Source organism: Heterocephalus glaber, unplaced genomic scaffold, assembly GCF_053883595.1.
Source record: "Heterocephalus glaber isolate CG9 unplaced genomic scaffold, H.glaber_assembly_v1.0 deba00001577, whole genome shotgun sequence".
NCBI classification, from domain to species: Eukaryota; Metazoa; Chordata; class Mammalia; order Rodentia; family Bathyergidae; genus Heterocephalus; species Heterocephalus glaber.
In genome coordinates, this window is record NW_028258358.1 from 16,395,807 (window position 1) to 16,408,139 (window position 12,333).

At 34.8% G+C, this 12,333-nt stretch overlaps 1 long non-coding RNA gene across 1 annotated transcript in view; it reads left to right on the plus strand.

Annotated features, from left to right (window-relative positions):
• The first annotated feature begins 5,748 nt into the window (after window positions 1-5,748).
• Window positions 5,749-12,333, plus strand: part of LOC147823522 (uncharacterized) — a 30,370-nt gene continuing 23,785 nt past the window's right edge. Inside the window, exon 1 of the long non-coding RNA XR_015443718.1 lies at window positions 5,749-5,929. This is a non-coding gene — a long non-coding RNA (uncharacterized LOC147823522). The remainder of the gene's footprint in view (window positions 5,930-12,333) is intronic.

Genomic DNA, 12,333 nt, shown 5'->3' on the forward strand with positions numbered 1-12,333 from the left:
ACTTTAGTATCAACATTCTTCTGGTAATTTTTGCAGTTACAAAACCTGGAAAAGTGCTAGCTGTTTAAGAAAAAGGGAATTCCTTAAAGAATATTAGATAACTAACAGTGTTAATGGGGAGACTGGAAGAAAAATAAAACAGAATTTGAGGGTAAACTTATAAGTAAGTGTTTAGAATCATGCTGCAGTTTACCTAAGAGAAAAAGTCTTTCTGGAGCCTCTCAAAACTAAATGCCAAGAGATTAACTTCCTACAGTACTTCTGTTGTTAACTATCATCGCTGAGGTCACTTGTGCATGAGAAATACAATGATCATACCTCAACCATTCTTCAAGCTCAATATTTTCTTGCTATAGTGTGGAAGATGTTACGTGACATGATGATTTCATGGTATCAAAAAATATACCATATTTTCCCTATGTGGGTCTCCCCTATTTCTCTAAATGTTAGGATGGTTTATCATACTTATATTCTAAGATTAGTCCAAAAGTTGTGGAAAACAGGAACAAGACAAAAGTATAAAACTACCTATTACTCTGAGATAATCTGTGGTTTGACTCAAGAGATAATGTGCTACTTTGTGCTACTTCTGTTTGAAATGAATAAAAACATATTTTCAATTTTCTGTAATTAAAAAATGGTACATGAAAGGCTTTATGTTGAAGCAATTATAAAAGAAAGTGACCACATAACCAATTGAGAAATAAAGAGTGCATTTGGTAAATGTCATATTTGGGTAAGTAGGTTCTGAACTGCCTTTCTGTTGTGAAAACCCCTTTATTCTATTTGGTTTGAGTGAGTGGGGAGCAGATAATCCCCAAGCTTTAGATCAATAGTCTACGATCAGTCAATCTTTCACTCTCAATGGGATTTTTAATTGGGAATGGTGCAAAGACAAGAAAAATTTGAATTTGTGACAGAGATGGAGTTATGACAGGATACTTTATTGACCACAGATGGCAGTTTCAACATAGAGACTTTTAAAATAATGATTTAATAAGGTGGTATGTACAAATTACTTAGGGTAATGCTTTGTGCAAAGCGAACCCTGGGCTTATTAATAATTAATTGGTCATCTCACCTTTAACCAAAAATGGAATTAGAAACATTTTACTTGCTGAGGGACTTAGAATCATGATTTTTCCATGTTATATTTATTTCATGCCTTTGTAGTTTAGCTTTGCTGACTTGTGAAATAAATATTTAATTCAATTGGATGTTAAACCAAATGACTCAAAGTATAACTTCCAATCATTTATTATTATGAAGGTCACCATGTGATCTTTCACTTAGAGATTTCTTCTGTGAGTTTTAGGGGTAAACTTGCAATAATGAAATGAGCATTGGTGCACCACATAGACAACTTCACTCTGTTAGTCCTCTCATTTGAAGAAAGGAGAGCTGGTGTGAGGTGCTTCCTAAGCAACAAGCTGATACAGTCAGAATCTGGGAAATTGAATGAGCCACTCCCTTCCCTTCATTCAGCTGTGAGCACAGCACCACCCTGGTGATTATCTATGTTTAAGCTTAGAAGGTCGCGATGCCTGAGGCTGCAGACCATTACTTCCAGCACCAGGGAGAGACTGAATGGGAGGCATCTGGAGTCAGAGGCATCTGACCCCTTAAATACTGGAAGCCTGAGATGTGTGCAGGAGGCTCTTCAAGAGTTCCTTTTCCTGGTTCCTCTTCCTTCTACATGTTCCTGCTGCCCTTCTGCCTGTTCCTGCTATTCTCCCGTGATCTTCAATAAATGTAGTTACTGCTTACTACGAGGTATACACTTGGCAGCTCTTTCCTTGTCCTACACAAGAACCTGGACTATTTTGGTCCACTCAACTGTAACAAAGCCACATGCATAAGCAGAAGGCTAAGTTTCTAGATGTAGCCAATCTGTTCAATTCGTTTCACCACATTTAGTTCCTGCCTTAATTGGAGAGAGTCCTGGAATATTGTGCAATGTTTCATGAAGTTCACTGTGGGGAGTGACATTTCTTTAGTTGACACCATCTACTGCTTTGCATTTTGTTCGTAGTATTTCTGGAATTCAGTGTACTTGATTACTGCCAAAGTGTGGTCTCAATTAAAATAAATATATTTTATTCTTTTATCTGTCTGTCTTTTGCACATATTCTCTCTCAGTTCTAAAGCTAAGTAGAAGCAGTTTTTAACTTATAAGAGAAAAAGTAGTATTGTGAAATTCTTGCCAATTTTTATACTACTTAATAGAATCTTTACTTATAAGGAAACAAATATGGAAATGGTGATGATTTTTCCAAGATCAGCTGCATAGTGAATGGTAGAAGTGAACTTAAATATGAATTTTGATGTCACAGTTAATGTGCTTTCACAATAGTCACTCACTGCTCAGTGTTCTAAAAGTGGGAAATTTATGGATGGTTAATGCTATCATCATAATGGAGAGTAATTTCAGCAAGTCCTCAGATTTCTATTTCTGCCCTTTGACTCCTTTAGGAATAAGAGCTGATATTTTAGAGGAAAAAAACCCAGGCAAAATTCAATTCAATAGTAGCCCCTATAGCTGTTCTCTGTTAATGTTAATACCATTATAGAATGAAAATGATCATTTTAATTAATTTATGCTCATTATGATCAAAGCTACATAATATAGAGTCTATAATGATTTGTAGACTGGCCTGAGTAGAGAGATAATGAGTGAACCTAATTCATGTTAATATAAATGGCTTCAATATACTTAGAGCTATTTGTCTTCCAAGAAAGTGTAAGCTAGAACAAGTGTTTAATGTTCTAATACAATAAGTTTTATATAATTTATAAAGCTCCTTTATAAAAACTGTGACTATTTTGTCCATATTTACCTAAAAAGCACTTGTACATACAAAGGAGTATTTGTAAGAATATCATCAAATACTATTCTAGAATATTTTACTGCTATCAGTTTTTAAGTATATAGCAAGTAATAATTTATCTTTTGTATTTTTATTGATTTCTTGGAATTTATAAACATAAATCATCATAAGGAGAATTCATAATTTTTAAATTTATCAAGATAAACATCTGGTTGTTTTGAAATCTTTCAAAGTATTTTCATGACTCTTACAGCATAAACAAAGTAACAGGAATTAAGAAAGGAGACCCAGGGTTCCTGACATTTTCTACATTTTATTGTTTGAAGGCACAGTGTTGGACATTACACCCGTAATCCTATGCATTTGGGAAGCTGATATAGGAAGATTAAAAGTTCAAGACAGGGCCAGGGATTTAGCTCAGTGGCACCGCACCTGACTCCCAAGAGAAAGGTTGTGAGTTCGATCCCTTGTACCAAAAAAAAAAAAAAAGTTCAAGGCAGCCTGGGAAACTTAGCAAGACTCTGTCTTAGAATAAAAAATAAAAAGGGCTAGGGACATAGCTCAGTGTGAAGGCCCCGGGTTAAATTTCCAGTAAATAAAAAAAATCATAAACCAGTATGTTTCACTTTTGTATCCATTATATGTGCTTAGTTTGTTTGAAAATTCTTTCATTCCTTTGTTGTCTTCTGATCTCCAAAAATTGAGTCATAAGAGCCTAAAGAAATATTATAATATTCGTATCTCAATATTTCATTTCTCTGTTTGCCTTAACTGAAACCTGGATCTTTCTTATACTTCTCTTTTTTCTGACTTGCTATAGTACTATTTACCCCTGCTATATTTCATATACATTATAGTTGGGAATAGTAGCATCCTCCTTGATTTCAAAACTTCTTTTAGTTTATTACTCTTCATTTCTTTTAGTAAAACTCCAATCTAATTTTAAATTATTTCACTCCTTATATCACCAAGTGGAAAAATATCTTCCTTCCCCTTTTTCTCTCATGTATCGTTTATGACTATGTCTTTCTTCATCCTGCCCTATCTCCTTTTCTCCACTGTTCTCAGTTAAAATCAACAGCAACAAATCAGATCTGGAAAAACTCTACCTTCTCTCCTTTCTCAGTGTATATCATGAGTGTTGAGTGCTGCTAGGAAAAGTAGTTTCATATATACACACATTCATAATGCTACAATTTTGTGATCTTTCCAGTGAAATATTTGAGTTCTTATGGCAGCTTTTTCTTTCATTCTTCGTAGTGATATTTCATATCTTCTGTATTATCAGATTTCTACTCCACAACTTAAACATTTTTCCCTTTTTTCTACAAATAATATAAGACCTTTGCTGAGGTTGTAAAAACTCTGGAATTCATCAGCTGATAAACCCTCCCAGCTTCTGTTCACATAACTTATTTTACCTATAGGATTATGTTACAGTGGAAATCAATAGCCAATGGCAACAATGTGACCGTTAGAGCTCTAATGTTATTTTCTCACTATCCCCTCACATATGACCAATTTATTATTCCCATTTGAGTTGTAAGGGAAGTGGGCCACAGAAAAATTAAGCAACTAGTTCATGTTTTCAGCTGCAGAATATTTTAACCAATTTTTTACCAAAATAGCGTTGAACTAGAGTAAATAATATTCTGTGTGACTGTTTCTAGCTAAGATCAGTTCTTCTATCTCTATTCTAGATCTAATATTTTTCTGTCTCTTTTTGGATTTTATCTTCTTAAAAGGCATGCCAATATCTTGATGTTATTTTTATTTCATGATATCTCAATACTTAGTTACCTTAGTAAACATCAATTTATTACCCCTTCTTTAATTAAGATCTTAAGTAGTAATAGGATTCCAAATGGAAATTTATTTTTACTTATAGGAAAAGCATAATTTAATTGAAATAAATCTTATTCTCTTGCTAAGTATCAAAAGGCAATAGTAACTGCTATGTTGACAAAATATAAATAAGACTGGAAACTAGATTTTTTAATCTCAAGAAAATTATTAACAGTGCAGGAAGTGTTTTTAAAAATTTTAATTGCACATTTATAAATAAATTTAAACTTGATTAATGCATAACCATTTTCCTTTCAAAAAATTATAATAATTGAGATTAAAGTTCTTTTAGAGCACACTCTTAATCCCGACTCTCTTTCTCTCCTGTGGCTAGGTACTCTTAAGAGGTGTTTATCTTTTTATATGATTTTCAAAGCATTTCTGTGCATATAATTCATCTATAAATGTTAGACTTTTTTGTTAACTTAAAAGCCCTAAATTCTACGTAATGCAATTTCATTTGTCATTTTGATAATATAGTATCTTAATATCATTATATACAATTAACTTCAGCAAGCATCATGTAATACAATTTTATTTGGTAAATTTCATCCTGTTATATATTCAACAATATCTTGTTTTTCAAAACTATAAACATTTCTTAAATATTACCCTAATATAGGATTTAGAGAAGAAAGGCAATTGTTTTGGCAACTTCTTTTCTGGAGATTGCTAGAAAAATATTAACATTTTTTCATATTTATGTGATTTTAATTTGATATTTTGTTTTATGTTCAGAATAATAAAGGACTAATATCCTTCCTGTGTTATAATCCTGTTTCTGTTATTTTGAATAAGGAGCAGATAAATAATAGCTGCATTCATTATCCGAATCAAATATGATAGTGCTGAAAAAGAAGACAATTTTAAAACTATGAACACTTTAAAAAAGTTGTTTTTATTTAACCCAAGAGATAGATAGCTTTTATTCTGTTCAAGGGCATGTGGTAGCCATAAAATGAGTAAAAATATTGTTCTATCTTCCATGACCATAATTCCTGGTTTAAATTATGTGAAACCCTTCCAAATAATTTTAATATAAGGCTTATGTGTGATATTTACATGTGGTGTACAATTTGGGATAAAATCCAAAGAATCTACAAAGAAGGAATTCATTGTAATACTCAAGATTTGTGGTGACTGTGAGGAATGGGAATAGGAATGTTAATGAGTTAGTTAATACAAGTTAACTACAGAGATAAGATCTACAGTTTAGCAAAGAGCAGGCTGCAAATTGAAAGTACTGAAAGAGCCAGGTAAGCAAACCCTAAATGAAACTACTCATCTTTCTCAAATATGATGGCATCTGAGGTGGAAGCTAAGTTATTTTTTCTACTAAGTATGTAACTTTGAATAAGTTTCCATTTCTTCCTCTATAAAATTAGACACATTGGTATTTAAATCACAGTTATATGGAATAAGTCATGTGTAACATATATATATATATTTCTCTATACATCTATATACATATTTTGTTTATAGCTGATTCCTTACACATAGTGCTCATTAAATATTTATTGTTTTGTTAATGTACATTTGCTACTTTATGTACTTTAATGAATTGCAGGCATCATTTGTGACTTAGTTGCTCTGGCCAGAAATCTTGGTTGACATTTATTTCTCCCATGACTATATTGCCCCCTTTTATGCAGTTACTCACTAAGTCCTATGGCTTCTAGCTGTTAAAATATTTCTGAATCTTTCCTATATTCTACACTCCCACTATCTGCACTCAAATATAAGCCATGGACAGTAGTAAACTTTTCTTTTCCATGGGTAGTAGGCTCCTAAGTATCTTCTTGGTACTTGAGATCAGACTGATATTTTAAAAATAAAAATATGGTTATCTTCCTATACTTTCATTTAAAAGCTCATATGACTTTCCTTACCTTTTAGGAGAAATGCCCTAAAGTTAATAGCTTAAATAGATACTCCATAGTTTATATTCTATTTATATCTTTTAAAACCAGCTTCCTCTACTTAGTCCCTAGCTTTTATTCTCATACAAGGCATTCATAGACACCCTTTTTTGGGGGGCTGTATTCACCACCTTATTTTATGTCTTTGTTCCTCTCATACATACAACTCTTTCTTCAGATACTTTTAGTGACATCTTTTGACTAGTTCTATAGACTAATTGCCACTTATATTTTGTCTTATACTCTCCCTCATACTGATAATACTTGTATCAATTGCTCAATGTATGAAATTGTAGTAGGCAACTAGCTCTAAGAATTTGTAAATCACTATGTCCTACTCACTGCAGTGTATCCAAATCTGTCACAGAGTTGAAATCACTAAATAGTTGTTAGTGATTTAAAATATTTACTATTCCAAACTTGGGTAAAATTAGAATATGGAATAGTTACTGAATAGACATAGAGAACTCAAATTAGGAGCTATTTAGACAGAAAAGATAATATTATGCAATATTTGAATTTTGATCCAACTTTGAGATGACGTTTAAAGGAAATTGTAAGTATGAAGTTTGAAAATAGAAAAAATCCCACTTAAGTGAGTACAAAACTGCAAATACTTACAAATATTGGTAAGAGAAAAAACATCTTTTAAAGAATACAAGATTGCCTAATTTGTTAAAGCTATGAGAATTAATGATATTGCTTGGTGAAAATACAGAAATACAGCATGGCGATTAAGCTTAATTGTGTTACTTGATAGGCTAGGAGGTGCATAGGGCAGTAGTAAAGCACACATTTGGTTGTTTGTGGGTGGGTCATGATGGCATGGCCCTCAGTACTATTTATAGTCCTTGACTACTGTCATCTCTGGCAATATTTCCCTGCTGTACTTCCTGACTGCCATGAACTAAGCATCTTTGCCATACCACACCCTTCTACCATGATATTTCTGCCTCAAAGCCAGCTAACTATGGACTCAATCACCTGAAACAATGAGCCAAATTAAATCTCACGTTCTTTAATTTATGGCTGTCAAGTATTGTATGTCAGAAACAGGAATGCTGACTAAAATATATAGCAAATGATCAAACACTGAGTAGCTAAATTTTGGAACATAAGCAGAAATAATGACAAGTAAATGAAAGAGAAAAGGGAAATAAGTTTTACGTAAAGTTATGGCAATCAGAGAAGGGAGTTAGTCAGGACAAAAACTGTAAGAGTTGAAGGCTGGAGTTTGAAGGAACAGTTCTGGATGAGCATGAGTTAATTGTACTTTGAGAAGAACAGCTGAAGTGGGATGGAAAATTACATTAAGGATTTTAAGAACTATTTGGAAAAGATGAAAAGGCAGCTACTGTGGACAAGTTTCTCCTTGAAGTTATTGGTCAAAATGAGGTTACCTTGAAAGGATGGCAAATTCATGCTGGCTGTGTTCCTTACTGGGTCATCACCGTTCACATCATGCAAAGGAAACCACTTCTTCAAAACAATGCAAAAACAAAGAAGGAGAGATGCACAAAACTTTTTGTGTGGAAAAGGAGGACAGTTGTAGAAACTTAAGTTGGGATGGTTTTAATTTTCTCAGTAGGAGGTGAGGTTATGTGCTAAGAGGGAGAGAGGAGGGCTGGGATTAGAGATTTAAGTACTGCAGAAATATTTGGGACAGCTGCAGGGAGGAATGCAATAGGGAGTCAACAAGTGATAAATAAAAGAATTGCTGAGATCCAATGAGGGCCCAGCTGAGGTCAGTTCAATCGGTCAATATTGTTTAGTGACTTGATTCAATTTGTGAATATGGGGAGAGGAATAGAAGAATAGGGGATATTGAATAAAGAGTGGAGATCACTAAAGTGGAACTCACAGAGGAAAAGAGAGGAAGGAGATTTAGTCAAGTTGTAATTGCATTATTGCCCTGATTAATTTTGTGGATTTTGGCAGAGTAGAAGGGAAGGATGTGGCTCACAGTAGAGAAGAACAAAGGAATGAGCTACCAGAGAGCAATCAAGATGGAGCCAGAATGCAGAAAGACATGGGAGAATTGAAAGGTTAAGAGTCTGTTTGCTGACAAATGATAATAAAATTCTTAAATATTATTAGTGTTTAATGGTCATCTTGGATAGGACCTGTATGTGTGTAACCATTTTGAATTTTCATAATATTGTCATGAGCCTACTATTTTCATCTCCACTTTGTATAGGGACAGGATATTGGTTAGAATGGACCATGACTATATCCAGTGAACATAATGACTTTGATGAGCACAGAAGCATCTTTGTATAAGATACACAGGGTTTATATGGTTGAATATTTCAGTTCTTTGAAATCCATTAGTGAAAACAGATACATATTTATTTATATGTAATTCTTATGAAATTCAAGTGTATTACTTCCCACATTTCATCTCATATGAGAGCTTTCTGGGAAAGGTACACACCTGTTAATTGTTACTAACACTCTCAGACATATTTTATTGGTTAGATTATAGTGCTCTAGAAGATTTTTAGTTCTTGCAGCTGGATGAAACTGTGCACTTTGCTTGAAATTTGATCTAAATGGTGTTGACATTACAGCGACTGTGAGTGATGGAAAAGCAAACAAAAATCTTGGATTTTTTTCCTCTGCAGAGACTTCTTTTCCTCAAATTAATAACAATAGCAGACTTAAAAAAATATCTCTTGGACTACAGACTGCAGCCAACAGTACAGCTGCGCAGTTACAAAAGGCTCATGGGGACTTCTGCCTTTCAGGCTAAATCCTTCCGCTCATAAAAAAATCCCCATGTTGTTTGGTTAAAATGTCTTCTAGGTTTGTTTTTAAATTTTAATTTAATTTATAAAGTTTTAAGTGTCAGTAGACATGATCTCTAATGCTGGAGATGGATATACCTTTAGGAATCCATGTTTATTTTGCTGTATTTTAAAAGAAAGAAAGGGGAAATATAACTTAATTCAATAAATACATATTGACAAATATGTAAAATATTAGGTTCATAGGAAGACTCCAACAAGATTGAATCATTGTCTCTGTTCTCAGAAATGATGTAGTATAGTGAGACTAATAGGTACTTAGACCAATGATTAGAACTTGAATCCTGATTTTATTTTATTTTGAAGGGCTTTTGTAAAGTGTTTTAATAATATCAAATATAGGGATATCACACATGGCTAATAGAACCTAAAAGTGAGTATTACTAAGGACAAGTAGGATTTTGGAATGTAGATGAAAGAATTAATAGCAATCTAGATAGATAACATCTCAGTATCACAAGTGGTTTGGTAAGAAGCAAGAAAATTTTGTAAAGTAATAGGTTGCTCTTAATAGAAGCCCAGATTATATTCAGGGAAACATGAATTATAAAAGCTACATGAAACCATAGAATGGTGAATTAAAGCCATTTTTGAGATTTCTGTAATGTATAGTTAAGAAGTTGGAGCAACATTCTGTAGTTAATGATAAGCAGCAAAAGATTTATGAACAACTGATTCATCTAATCAGGTATTTTAAAATTTTTACTCTATTTGTTTTATTTTTATTTTATTTGGTTACTGATGATTCAACCCGGGGCCTTTGCATTAAGGTACATCAACAGCCCTTTTAAAAAGTTTTTAAATATTAAGATGGGCTCTCACTAACTCATCAAATTGTCTAGTGTTATCATTTGAATCTAAAATGTCCCCTAAAAGTCTCATGTGTTTGGAAAGTGACTGGAACATGAACTATACTCCTTGGTAGATTTATCCATTGATGAGTTCAGTAGTTTGTGTGCTATTGGGAAGTGGAGCCTGTTTCAACAAAGTGGGATCACTGGGGACACTTCCTAGAAGGGTGTATTCTTCTCTCTCACCTCTCTTTCTCTCTGTTGCACGTGTGCTCACTCACTTGCTCACTCTGTCTCTGTTTCTCTCTTTCTCTATCTCTCTCTCCTTCCCCACTTCCTGGCTGCCATAGTATGAGCAGCTATTCTCCACCAAGCCCTTCCACTTCCACCATGCTGTTTCTGGCATGGAGTCAGTCAACTGAACCCACTGGAAACTGTGAGCTAAATAAAAGTCTCCTCCTTAAAGTTGCAGATGTTTCATCTTGTGTCTCAGTGACAGGAAAGCTGAGATGGGAAAGTTGACAAATAAAGATGGGGGATCGTCGCATTTATGGCTGTAGGTAGGATAGCTGCATTATGTTTGGTGGAATTATGAAGTTGCTATTGTTTTTACTTAGAGATTAAATATGGTTTGAGGAGGTATATTTGGGTGTGACGTTGACAAGGGGTGGATTATGATGATTAATCTTGATAGGCCAACTTTGGTGGATTAAGAAATGTCGAACAGATTAATAAAGCACTCTTCTGGCCTTGTCTGAGTCATGGACGTGTGACCTTGGATAACATATATGGTCCCTTGGATTTTCTTCTCTGACGCTGTTTCACCACTCTTCTTTTTTGGCCACCATGAACTAGGCAGCTTTGGTCCTCCATGTCCATCTGGCATGATATACCTGTGCTGGAGCCAGCTGACTATGAAATAAATGCTGCCAAACCATGAGTTAAATTAAACCTTTCCTCTTTTTAGTTTGTGTCAGGTATTATCTTCAGCAAAGGGAAAATAACTAATATAGAAATTGGTACCAGAGAAGTGGGGTCATTGCTGTGACTATTCCTGACTGTGTGGTTCAGAAGCCTTTGGAAGTCATTTATAAAAGGAGTTTTGAAAGCTTTGGAGTTGCCATAAGAGAAGGCTTAGAATGCTGTAAGCTGAGCTTGATTAGGTGATTCTGGTTGGGGCTCAGAAGAATAGAATCCTGATGGAAATGCAGACAGGGAAGACCAGTGTTGCCTGGTGTACAGCCCTGCACCATAGTGGGGTCTCTGCCCCAGGCCTGTGTGATCTCAGTACAGTTTGAATCACACATGCTATTTTTGTCTTACTGTGTCTGGCTCCATGCACTTGACATTTGGAAGTGCCACTTCCAAGGGACTGACTGGTTGAGTTCACAGGGATTCTGGTAGGGGAGGAAGGGGGTTGATAGTTCTGGGTCCCATTTCTGACACCCTCAGTGCAGGCAGCCCCAGCAGTCTCTAGAGAATTAAAGGCCCTTGTTTGGAGCTTTCACCTCTCCTGCAGCATCGCTGAAGCATCCATGGCAAGACAGGGCTGTGTGTCACACTGACTAGGGAACCAGGCCGAGGAAAACCCCAGGAAAGGCAGGACCCTTTTTGCCTCCCAAATGGTGTGGCTGCATCATACCTGTTAGATCACCAAGATCTTGTGTCTACTCAGTTTCTCAGGTGCCTTCAAGGGTTCTTCGCTGGTTTCAGCCCACCTGGCACGGGGTCTTGCTTGGTTTACTTCTTCACTTTCCTGCGCACTTGTAAAATAAACTTCCTTAGTACTTGCATAAATGAAATGTTTTTACCCTGGTGTATACTTCATCAGTACTTAACTGGGAATAAAATTTGAGAAAAAAGAAGACAGGCTTAGGCAGATTCATTTGGGACTAGGACTCCATTGGACTAGAGGCCATGTGTGTTACAAATTAGTAGAAAATTTGTATTAATTTTGCTGATGTCTGAGCCTTAGCAGGAGACTAAGGTTAAGGATGGTGGAGTAGTTCATCTGGCAGAAATTTTAAGATAGCCCAACATTTAGACAGTGGCATATGTACTACTTGTTGCTTTTATCCAAATGTATAGTGAGAATCTGTGGCAAAAGGCAGAGCATAAAAATATGAAAAAAATTAAAAATTTT